Below are 13,226 nucleotides of genomic sequence, written 5' to 3' on the forward strand. Positions count from 1 at the left end.
TGAAATTTTATGTGAAATAAGTCAAATGAAAAATGTAAGCTCTTAATCTTTTCCCAGAGTCCTGTCTCTCACTTGATGAACACTTTTGCAGAATAAATTAGAGCTTTTTATTCCTTATGTATGTACAGCTTTGTATTTAAAAAGCAAAGAAAAGAACATTGTTGAGTTGGCAAAGCAACTCAAGATGATGGCCATGGAGGAAGCAGAAATTACCAACTGTTCTTGTCCATTCTTCTGCCATCCCAGAGACAACAATTTTGTTCCTGCAGTGATTCCAAGCAGCTGGCTTGGAAGTGTACAAAAGGGCGCCTGGATTCTGCATTGAAGAACCACAGCTAATGGAAAGTTAGTTAGCTCTAATGGCTCTAACTGCAGCAGCAATAGCACAGGGGCCTGAGCAGAAAGCCAAAAGCTGTGGCATGATTATAGTGGATGGTACCTTTGTGTTGAAAAATGCAGGATGCTACATGGATCTTTAATACAACCAGGAAAGGCATAGCAAGAGGCAGCTGCTAGAAGCTGAAGCTAGAAAAATTTGAATTAGATATTGGGCATTATACCGTAACAGAGAAAGTGAGTAACCACTGGAACAAGCTATCAAAGATACAGTGAATTCTCCATTTTCTGACAATACCAAAGGAAAATGAAGAGCTGACTAAAGAAATGCTTTTGTCAAAACAAAACATATTTTAGTCAAACAAAAAGAAGAATGACAGCAGTATTTAATGGTCCGTGAGGTACGGGAGGCTACCCTGACGGTCGAGCAGTATGTTCTGTCTGTAAACATTGTGACTCTTTAAAGCACATTAAAAAAAGTAAATGGTAAAGTAGTGGTTGCTAAGCAGAGAACAGAGGAGAGGGCTCTGAACAGTTGGCTCTGGAACTCGTGCGTTGCGGCACCTGGCATTGCCAAGGGAGATGCTGGGAGGGCAGCAGGGAGCGTTGGCTTCTGAAGTCCTGAGGGCAAAGCAAAGGCACAACGTGGCTCCAGGCTTGCTGGAGTTTCTTATCTGAGCTGCTTCTGAGCACGGCCAGGAGCGTCGGAAACCAGTCCTCAGGGGGAAGAGCTTCGCCTCTGGGCAGCCTGGCTGAGGCAGCCACTGAACAGGGGGCTGAGAAATCACAGTTTTGGCATTGGCCACCTGAAATGGAAGTTAAAGCTCAAAATCCATCACATCCCATTACAGTCCCAGGCTCTGGCTTCTGTTAGCTTCATGCAGCTCAGATGACATCTAGTCACTTCTTTTTCAAAAGCCTCTCTGCAGTGTGTCAGGAGTTTTGTCCCTCTGCCCATTAAAGTAGCCATGTTTGAGCCTCTCCATGTTAATTTGATTGACAACAGCGAAGTCACTAGAGAACCTCAAGGACTTTCTGGCTGGCTTGTTTTCCTGTTATAGAATTGTATCGTGTTTTTGTATTAGAGAAGAAAACTGAAACACTTTCTTTAAATAATAGCTGAAGTTACCCTGTGTAATAGGGAGCTCTGAGATCTATGCTCAAATTCCCCATAAATTATAGCATCGCTCCTGTAAAATTTCTCCATTCCATCAGGAACAGAGAGGGATTTTTTTTTTTTTTTTTTAACAAGAACTTTCGGTTTTCAATGGAATTCACTCTGGAGGGCAGAACAGTTTTTTTTCATTGTAAGGAAGATTTGTAAAGGGGCAGGATTGTGGCTATTATTAGAGTCCTTCCTAAAGAAAATCATCAAATCCTTTAGAGCACTAGGTAGATCTGGGCTAGAAAGTATAACAGGATGGCATAGAGCAGCCCAGGTAGCAACAGAGAGAAAATGGAGCAGGAAGAAAGGAAAAAATGGAAACCCAAAAAGAAGAGCAGGTGCCAATTAGAATTCTTGCAGGCTGCAGCAAGGGGCGAATATAAGAAGCTGTAGGAAAAGAAAGGGTAGAGTGGATTAGCGTTAATCACAGACACAGGAAAGTAGGAAAGGTTTTAAATGAGCTTTAAAAAGCAAAAATTGAGTTAGCGGCTCGGAAGAGAATTCCAGATCCATCAAGTGTAGGAGCAAAAATAAAATGCAGACTACGAGAAGACACATCTGAGTCCTAAGCAATTAACTTCTGAAGCTAATAAGACAGTTTTTTTGGAAGTGGCAGCTTCTCTCTCTTTTTCTCTCCCAAGGACAGCACTGTTTTCCGTGTCCTAGTGAAAGGGTGCATTTAGTATTAGAAGAAAGTGACTCCCACCTGATTTCTTTTTCACTGTCCTAATGGTGTATACGTACAGCACCCTGTTAAAGGAAAATGAATCACTGAGGAACTCGAACTTGCCCAGTCTCTGGCATTAATTTGCCCAGGCACACAGTCCAGATGAATAGCCTCTGGAGTTGGGCGAGTTACATCAGGTAGTCTGGCGTAGTATTGTGCAGTCTTGAATTGTCTGAAGACCTCAGGGTTGAAGATGAATTCCAGAATCCACTAAAGCCCCCACTGACCTCAGCAGACATCAGAGCAGGATGGCTGGACTGTGAGGGTAGGGGTTCAGGTTACAGCTCTGAGATATGACATGTCATTTAACATTTCTATGCTGCCAGTTTAACTACCTGTAAAATGAGGACAATAACACTTAAGTCACAAAAAAAAAAAAAAGGAAAAGAAAGGAAAAAAAGGCAAAAAATCCCCCACCAATTATGAGTTCTTGCAAGCTGCACAAAACTACCATTAAGAAATCCTATTTCTAGCTTTAGATTTATCTACAATGTAAGAAAAATAGTGTGGTGTTTGAGTTTAGGTTTCTTTTACGTATGAATCATCATTAAAGGTTAATGAGGAAACTAACACTATATGAAAAGGTTATTTTTCCCATTAGTTAAACACTTCCTTTTTAAGAGCTTTATATATTCCTAGAACATTATGAATTTATTATTTACTAAACAATATCGTACTCGGTCCCTTTCTTATTCCCTTACGTCAAATCATTTTAAGCAAACGCAACCAGTGCCTCAGTTTCAGCCATCAGTTCTGGATCTCTGCACCACTGGGTCGCCAGCAGAACAAACTTCATCCAAACAAAGCGCAGACACGTACATCTTACCAGCCAGAGCTCCTGACGTGGAGTTTGTGCCAGCTTCACGCTTTAACATTGGCTTTGCGTTGACCGCTGGATCCAGCGTAACGTTAGACTAGCGCAGAGAGTCAATGCCTAATGTAGTACAAAACCCGCCAGCACCATGCCAAACCTTCCACGGTTTTTTGAACAAATTTAAACCAGCAGAGTGAGTGTATATGAGATCCGCGTTTTACATGGCATTGCCCCAGTGGTTTGGATCCAGCACTAAGAGCCTTAGAGTCGCAGTGTGGTCACACCCAAGCCTGCAGTCAATTTTTGCTCTCTGCAAGGAAGGAGCACTGTGATAAACCATCACTGAATTCACACAGATCCTAAAAGACGTGTCTGTTTTCTATGCTCTGGGATATATTATGGTGATGAAAGCAACCCTTCTGACACGGTAGAAGACTATGGATCCTACATTACAGCCTCAAGCCCAGCTGCCATGTGTGTGGCTGCGTGGGGAAAACACGAGCTCTCAGGGAACAGAAAACCAAAAGTTTGCTCAGGCGGCTTGCTCTGTGCCAGGGGTGCACGTGCCAGCTTTTCCAGTCGGACGTGACTCTCTTTTAATGACCAAAGTTACACAAAAAAAACCCCTCTGAAAATAGGGCTTCGTGACAGAAACGCCTACACAGCTGTAATGGCCACTTCTCAAATGCGCTGCTGCTTATGAACCGCAAGAATAATATGTCGAAATGTGCCGACTTTTGCAGTTTTCCCCTCTTTTGTTGAAACTAATGAGTCACGATTAGAGTAATGCTTTTCTGTGACTCCAAAACCATTTTGCTTAATGAGGTACTAAGTCTTTATAATTAGGCCCAGAAGGGAACCGGGACGTGGCCCCTTAAGAGCAATAATTATTTAGGTTATTTATGGTAATAAAAAATTGAAAATAGGAATTCTTCCTCAGAATGTGACTATTTATTCTTTTACATATTGCCTAACAGGCAATTACCCTATTAAGGCAACGTTTTGTTGCTAAAGACATTAATTGAAATGTAAATTAAATGTAAATCAGCTAATTAAATTGATATGTAATGAACTTGTCATGCAGGCCTTTGAGATCAGATGCATTTTGCTAATAAACAAGTGTTAGAGTGGTGCCATTGCTCACTGGAGTTAAGGTTGTTTAACGTGTTGCGTCAATAACACTCTCCCTCCCTCCCCAAATTCCAAGGTTTGGATTGTGTCGTTAGAGCCCAGAATGAAGCTGGCACTGGGAATTTCCAGATGTATTCCCTCCAAGTATTTCCTGATCAACTTTCTTGCACGGCAAGGTGTTCCCCTCATGGTGAGTGCTGCGCATCCCATCGGGGCACAGTCCGAGCTCTGTCTGTTCCTTCTGCTCCCCAGAAATGATAAAGCGCTTTGTAAAACCCCTCGCTGAGACCAATGCTACATTTTGAGCCAGGCCTACTAAAATTTCTGCCATAACTTCAGGTCCTGTATTGAGGTATCTGGGAGGTTGGAAGTCCCTTCCCTGCCAGATACATGAACAATACTCACTGCCTACGACTATACGACAGTAAGGCAAACGTCAGAGATTTTACTATTGAAAAAGTTCAGGTCTGCACCTTATAAAATGCACTGCCCGCTTCCAGTCACATCATGCAGACGTGTCGTGTGCGCAGTTGTAAAACTCAAGCAAACGTGGCAAAAAGGGCTGTGCAAGCGAGAGAATAGAAGTGGAGTTTGGCATTGCGGAAACGCTTTTGCAGAAACTTTTCCTGGATGCGTTGTGCCGTAGTTGCACCTGGGCATTCACGCATAATTGTTCCGTCTTGAATAAATCTGATGCTGCATTTATAACTTCTACCCAGAGAACCTTCCACCCTGCAATCCTTTGGGGCCTGGGGGTATTTAATAAACATGTCAACTACCACTCTTTCTTAGCTTCAACGCAGCATCTTGTTTTTTCCTACTGAAGAACACTCCAGTTTGAAGTTTACAGAGCAATTAAAGACCCTCATGGGGCCCCTGATATGTAGAGATTGTCAGCATATGTAGATTAGTAATTGTCAAGTTTCTCCCTAAGGCCGAAGAGCTCTTAGTCAAATTCCAGAGATCATCAAGTATTCAGATTTCAGTGGGCTTTGTGTCATACACAACATAGTGGCATAATTAAACTACAATGCTTCTTTTCTAATAAACTTTTGGATCTGGCTATGTTTCTATTAATTTCTTTTAATTAGCTATGATCACAAAATAAAAATGAACATCATTCTAAAGCTGCAACTTTGCTGCTTCCAAAAGGACACCCTGGGAATAGCTTTCTCTTCTAAACTGTTGGGGTTTGGGGACCACACTTACTGCCGTGACTTGCAGAGGCCTGATGGAGGACAAAATCCAGCAGACTGAAGGCACAATCCTTCTCTGACTCCTTTTCGGATGACACGTGGGCACAGGTGATTGAATGATGCTGCCATCTTGAACTGTGTCTTCATTGACCTGTTGGCTTGGGCTTCAGCACAAATTTTAGTCTATTCTTCACTAGTTTTGGTGTCTTTGAATGTAGATATAGATAGAAACTGAAAAAAAATATTTACTTTACAGATCAGAGAAGGAAATTAGCATAAGGATCCTCACAACCCAGGCTGATGCTTTAATGGCCATCTCCAACATCCCCCATGGTTGAGCCTTCCGCCCCCCATGCTGAGCAATCAAATACACACCTGAGTTTAACGTTTGTTTGCTTGAGCGTTGAAGAGGAATTGTGCTGGCTTGCTTTGCGTCTTGCATGGTCCAGCCCTTGAAGATCAAATCACTGCTCTGATATGGTATTCCCTGGAAGCCAAAGGGTAAGAAGAGCAACTGGATGAAGCTTTAATGCAGTAAGTCTGGCCCATGCAAGTTCTGCCGGCTGGACCCTCTGCTGCAGTTCCCACATACATTGTATTGTGGTCCCAGGGCTTGGAAGGTACAAAGTGTTGGTCATTGGCCTGCGTCCATCATCTGAGTCCCACTCCTTCGATCTCTGTCTGTTTGTGGACAAAGCCTATGGCAAGGAGTAAGTTGTTACAAATCTCTGTGGGGTTTCTGACCTACAAACTGAGATTTTCAAAGCCACATGTGGGATCTGAAAGTTTAATTCCTAATAAAATAAAAAAGAATTGGAAATTGTGAAGGCAGCTTTGATAATCTTCAGTACAGCATATTACATAAAAGAGCTAAATTATTACTCATGAGGAGTAGGACTTCATTTCCATGCTGTTCATACTTTCTAGGTGTAGCAGAGGACAAACTGGCCGTGCTGGGGGATCGACAGAAATCTTGTGTTGACACCAGAGTGTCATGCACATGTGTGTGTGCTCTTGCGTGAGCACTCAGGCATACGTGCCCAAGTGAGCAATGTTCTTCTCTTCTCAGACTGGCCTTGTGAGGAGGACCCTGAGAAACCCCAAAAGCATTTGTGCGTCCAGGAGGAAACTCCATCGCTGTACTCGCACAGCACTTCTTCCTCTGTAAATCCCATCTTATTTATCACAATAGCACACATCTCCAGTGCTGGAATATTGGCAGTTCTGAAGGCTGAGATCTTGCATTAGCCCCAGAAAAGACAGCCAAAGCGTCCCCATCCCAATAACCTGAAGCCAGCGGGTAATTTCAGAGTGATTTTCTGCTGTCTCGGGCTGACTTCAAAGTAAGGATCTATCAGTTTGCCTCCAAATCTCTAAAGCCTCCATGTCCCCAAGCCCCTTTGTGGGCTAAATCCTCATTTCACAAAAGTCACTTAAATTCTTCCCATTTTTCAGTAACGCTCATCGGGGAAGTGGCTCTTCTCCACTTGGCCCACTGTATATGGGCAAGTATATGTCAGAATATAACGCTGCTTTCTTTTCCGAGGTCTGTTTTTATACTAGGGCATGAAAACCGCATCCAAGCAGCACCAACAAAGTTGGGCTTAAAGAGGTAGCCCAGGAGGAGAATCTCCAGAGTCCCAATAAAAAGAAGAAAAAAATATCCTCACACTCTTCCTATGATGATACATCTCAAAATTATTAATTTTGCTTGTCCTGTATCATATCTGAGGGCAAGCCGCTTTTCCCGACTGAATTGCAACGTGGCGTTTGGTTCGGTGGGTTTAACTGAAGCGTGGCTATCTGGAAAAGGCAGCGTTATCTGTAATAAAGTAACTCCTTCAAATTTACTTTCCTGATCTTGTACTTTGGTTGGGCTGCCAGAGTCTTAATGCCTGGAAAAGTATCTGTCACCCAGGAGCCCTCATTTTAAAGGACCGTGGGTTCTTAGGGGCTGGATGGCGTCATCTCCCTGCATCGATTTTGTCAATGTATTCCTGCAAGCGAGCCAGCCTGAGCCGCCTGCTAATTTCCCATCTCCTCTTCAGCTGACGACAGTCCCTGGCTCAGCGAGATTTCAGTTTTGCTCACTGGACTCTTCTTTCCCTGCCCTCCCTGAGCTATATTTTCTAAGCACCAATTTCACTCCAAAATTAAAGATGAAATTTAAAGATTAGGGACCACAGTTTTTTTTTTTTTCCAAAGGCATTTCGATGTCTCATACTCGTTGATTGAGTTAGGTGTCTAAATCATCCAGAGCAATCTGGCCCCCATCCCAAATTATGTGATGTAAAAGGCCAATTTGACTTTTAAAATGCTCTCCAATTTTAATTGCCTGCTGTGCGATTAGTACTACACGTAATAAACACATTGTGTGCGGCACGCGTAGGGCAGGTGTGGGGTGATGTAATGGATCCCGCTGACTACCTTGAATGTAAATGCCAGAAATATCAAGTACCGCGTGCACCAGTCTTTGTCCCAGTCAATTCTAATTACTTTAGTGGTCTGACTCCAAATTCAGATGTGCCGTGGTGTAACTGAGGTCAGGATACAGTACATGACTCTTATCTTAATACCACTTTAGTACTGTAAAGGTCAAACTGAGCATCATCCGAGGAGAAGAGGTGAGGGCTCCGTTAATTATTCTTCTCTCCGCTCCTTGTACAAAGGGATGAAGATTGTGTCTCTGCTGAAAAGCCTTCTGCTGTACTGCATATTTAAGTTAAAAAACAAGGAAAACTGAAGGAGCCATTCCTGCAATAATCGTTAAACGAGCCTTGCTGAGCTCTGCCCGAAATCTTACAGCACTCGCTCTGCCAATCTTTCGAGCTACAACTGCCAGAGTCAGAGGCCAGGGAGGGCAGCATCCTCCCTCCGGGCAGGACTGGCTCCCAGTTCTGACCATTAAGAAAAGCCAGCTTTGTCTGCCAGATAACAAGTTCAGAAAACATTAAACCCCCTTGTTCATTTGTAGACATTCCTGCTGTCGGAGGAATCACTGACTCAGTGGGGCCGGAGGCTGGAGCCTCCCTTTTCCACTTGCTTACGACTATCCCAGTTGAACGGCTGTGAAGCACCTCCAAATAGGAATGTCTGCTGCATGCCAGCGGTAGCATTTTGTTCCCTGTTTTGCATTAGTTTTAATAACTGTATAAGGTAGAGATGGTGCAAATTTGGGTTTAGAGCCGGTTTTAGTTGAACTTGGCACAGTGTTCTACTGACTGTTGTGTGATGTTATCATTAACCGCACCCATTTCCAAGTTACCTTCTCAGAAGCCCACGTTCACGAGACATTCTGTTCCTTCTCTGGAGGCAGTAAGCAAAGTCGTCGTTAAAACCAGAGTGTGATCCCAGTCCATAGCCATTCTACTCATTTCCTTTTCTGATACCTCTAAAGTGTTAACTGCTGAAAGCAGAAACATGAAAACCCACCATAGTGAGAGCTAATTAAAATTCAGCCCACTGTATCGCCCATAAATAGGAAATAAAGAATACATGGCTGTGATTAATAGTCCATAAATGGCCATTTCCTGCTTCCCCTATTCCATACAAACACAGTCCACATATTTCTCAGCTCACCAAAACAGCAACAAGCAGATCATTCCTATTTGTCAAGTTCAGGAATTTAAGCAAGTATTTAAAGTGGGGGCTCTGTGCTTGTGTGTCTGTAGACATGCGCGCACGTCTACTCTTCTGTCGGATTTTCAATATTCATGAGAAAAATCGGAACGTTATTTCTTCTATAAAGGTGTACTTGTCAATAGATCAAAATACATTGAGATGCAAAATCACAGCAACGTGAGCTTTAGTTAAGGAGTTTTTATGATATTAGAAACATCAATCTCTAAGGATTGGTAATAATAGTACTATTAAGAAATAATGTTTCTGTTGTTCGGCGTTGCAACTGGGCCAAATCTGAAACCTGCAGTAGAAACACTGGGGGAAAGAAATAAATATCGTGTGATATACAGAAACTAGACCTGTAGTTTGAAGCAGTGGTGGATAAAGACTGTTTTTGCCAGTTGTGACTATACCTTCATTAAAGCACCAGCTTGCTTGTTTGGGGTTCCGCTGAGCTCACTGGAGCAGAGCTGCCTGAGCCATTGTCTCCCTGGCAAAGCACAGAAGCGTTTCTCCTTTGCTGTGATTTACAGTCCAAGGGCTGCATTACAGTCCATCCATGGGTAGAGGGCTGCATCCAGCGCCTTCAGCCTCTGTGGTCACTGGTTGCTGGATACGCCAGGCGTCTCTCTCGAAATACCACTTGCACAGGCGTTGTTGCAGTGCTGGTCCAGGAATGGGAGGTGACACTCGGGGAAATTTGGTCCCTCTGCCTCTGTCTTCCTGAATGTCTTCAAGCAAATCACGTGTTTTCTGAGTGCCCCGAGTTCCCTTGCTGTTAAAAAGGGATGATGAACTACAAACCTCATTAAAGGCATTGCAGATCAAGGAGCGAATAATGCTACAAATGAGCTAAATATTGATATTATTACCCTGCTTGCTGCCAAATGACCAGAAATGGATATAAGAAACAGGAAACAGAATCAGAGAATAGCTGGTGTTGGAAAGATGATGTTGAGATCATCTCGTCCATCCCCTGTGCTCGGGCCAGGTCAGCTAGAGCAGGTTGCCCAGGGCTATGTCCAGCTGAGTTTTGAATATCTGCAGGGGTGGAGACCACACAGCCTCCCTGGGCACCCTGTTTCAGTGTTTGACCACCCTCCCAGTTAAAAAGTGGTTTTTTTGTATTCATGCACCCCTGAGCAACCAGTGAGCCCCAGTGAGCCCCATATGGGGGGGGTCACATGCAGTGATCAGGTTTGATCTGAATTTGTCCAGTCACCTTTGAAATCATAGAATCATAGGGTTGGAAGGGACCTCTGGAGATCATCTAGTCCAACCCCCTGCCAGAGCAGGGTCACCCAGAGCAGGTTGCCCAGGAACACATCCAGGCGGGTTTTGAATGTCTCCAGAGTTGGAGACTCCACCACCTCTCTGGGCAGCCTGTGCCAGGGCTCTGCCACCCTCAAAGTAAAGAAGTTCCTCCTCATGTTTAGGTGGAACTTCCTATGGTCAAGTTTGTGCCCATTACCTCTTGTCCTGTTGCCAGGCACCACTGAAAAGAGCCTGGCTCCATCCTCCTGACACCCACCCTTTAAGTATTTATAAGTGTTGATAAGGTGTCCCCTCAGCCGTCTTTTTTCCAGACTGAAGAGACCCAAATCCTTCAGCCTTTCTTCATAAAAGAGGTGTTCCAGTCCCCTAATCATCTTGGTATCTCTCTGCTGCACCCTTTCCAGCAGTTCCCTGTCCCTCTTGAACCGGGGAGCCCAGAGCTGGATATTCATTCCTGGTATTCGTTCCCTTTTCCCCCTATTGATCTCTTTCAACGTGAGATTTGGCTACTTTGGCTTGGAGACCAGCATCCACTTGTTGAACCAGTGGGTTGGTAGCCTCCTGTCTCCTGGAGATGCCCTGACACCATCCTAGGGCCCAACACTCCTAGGAAGTTAGCAGAGATTGCTAACTTGGAGCCTTCCGCTGGCCAGCCTGCGGAATTGTAAAACACAGTGATTATTGCCACCGCCACCAAAAGACAGCTCTTTCAGTAAAAAAAATAAAGCTCATGCCTAAAGATGTTATCATGCATAATTCAGGGAAGAAATCCATACTGCATTTAAAAGATTACATCTTATCATCCAGGGTACTTATTAGCTTGATGATTTAAAAGTACATGGGGATAGAGTCTTCCCTGCTATTCTGCACTGGCGTCAGTGCAGTTGTGCTGATGAATGATTAGCCTTGTGGCTTGGTTTGGGACTGAACTGCTTTTCTGATGCCAGGACTGGCCCAGGCGGGATTGGGACGTACCCGATTCACGGTGAGCAGCCCTGTGCCTGCCTGGGTGCCTGGTCCATGTGGGTTACGCCAGGCTGCCATCCGTGGTTACACCGGGGACCGCTTGCTTCTTTCTGTTAGGTGTGGTTATGTTGGTGGCAGGCAGTAACAAGGGGTGAGTGGTGTTTAGCTCCACTGATTAGTCCCCTCCGAAGAAACACACAGTACTCCCATCCTCCCAACAGCACAAGAAAACGGTTTGGGGCAGCCGAGGGCTGAGTCTGTTGGACGTCCTTCTCTTCCTCATGTGCAGAACCACAGGGCTCGTCTGAACCACTGCTGATACACGAGCTGGTGATCATTACTGTTGTTCGTATTAACTCACCTATAGCTCTTCACCCGGAGGACTCACAATGACAGAGGATTTTGGCCAACACACGTTTAAGAGTAAGGGATTACAAAAATGTCTGAGGGTTGTTGCTCCTCCCAGGCACCGCATGCAAGCAGGACACTGACCACAAACGTGCCGATAAACTCATGTCAAAGCAGCAGCAATAGGCATCTCTTGTCCCTCTCAGTTGTGTTTTTGGTCAAGTGTAATATTTTGAACCTGCAGTGGCTGCCTGGAGTACGAACACGTTTTTATACAAACTGCAGGCATCTGGGTACTGCAAGAGTGAGGAGTTCTGAAGAAAATTGAGACAAATTTACTTTGGTCATCACTAGTTTCTCTGATGGCCCTTGCTGATTTCCACATGCAGGTTCCCCTTCCCTGACCATCCCTCCTTTCAACCTGGCATGTCCCATGCTACATGGCATCCTTGCTCAAAACAGGGCTTGACTTTCCACCTTTGGCCCCATACTGTGCATATAGTCACCATTTTTCTAAATCAATGAAAATGAGATATATATTTTTTTCAACCCATACAAGGACTGCTCTAAATCCAGTTAAAAATTAGAAATTTGTGGTTTAAAGTTGTTTAAAGATGGCATTGGCACCAGGGAACAGTTTCATTCAAATACCACATGCCTTGAGGTTGAAGGGGGAACTTGGCTGTGACCATTTTTTTTTTGCACCGTCATACTGTCCCTGTTACATCTTACACCACCATTGCATCGGGAGGCAGGACAGCTGGCATTCGTGGCAGAACTACTCCAGCTCACCGTCTCTGTACCTATCTGCAACATCTAATTGAAGTACGTTCTGTTTAGCTTTTCGTTTATGGGGTACATGGATGTAGTAAGTGTGAAATGATGATGAAGTTGAGCAGGGAAGCTTAGGAAATCTTGATTTGTCATCAAAGATACCTGGAGCTTGTCCTGGGCAAACAAGATTCACCCCAAACGGCGGCACCCACGCTCATTATGGCAAGTGGCGGGGGGGTGCCAGGGTTCTTCTCTGTGTGGCTTTCCACACAACCTCTGTCATCTCACAGATTCCCTGACTGTATTGTGGGCATGGAACTAACTAATAACCCGGGCACTGTGATGTTTACAGCCGTGTCAGTCAGAAATCCTCAGATAAATGGTTTGGGAAGTCTCAGTTTGACTGAGCAACACTTCAGTTCAGGAAGAGGGTGTACCAAACAGGTTGTGTGAGAGTGACAGAAAATGAAGTATTTTGCAGAAATCCTTCTCCCTATTTTTTCAAGGTTGAGAGGTATGAAATATCTGCATTTAACAGCCATTATTAATTACTGTTTGCTCTCTGCCAGCACTGCCTTGGGAGCATCTGTGATGATTTATCCAAGCGCCCACTGCCATCACTCAGCTGGCTGCCCTGGCTCAGCCATGGCATCTCACTCACTTCCCTCATTGGGTCTGTCACCCATTTCTGTCCTGCTTTGCCTCACTTCAGCTGCCCGAGTCTTGGGCCATCATCTGAGAAATGGGTGTTTCCTCACATGGAAAAAAGGTATACATTAGTAAGCGGTAGAATTCTCATGGGGTTTTGGATGGTAGAGATGAATCACAGAAAGAAATATTCCTCACCTTATCCTAAGTCTTGCAATATCAGAT

Source organism: Rissa tridactyla, chromosome 8 (assembly GCF_028500815.1).
Source record: "Rissa tridactyla isolate bRisTri1 chromosome 8, bRisTri1.patW.cur.20221130, whole genome shotgun sequence".
Lineage (NCBI taxonomy): Eukaryota > Metazoa > Chordata > Aves > Charadriiformes > Laridae > Rissa > Rissa tridactyla.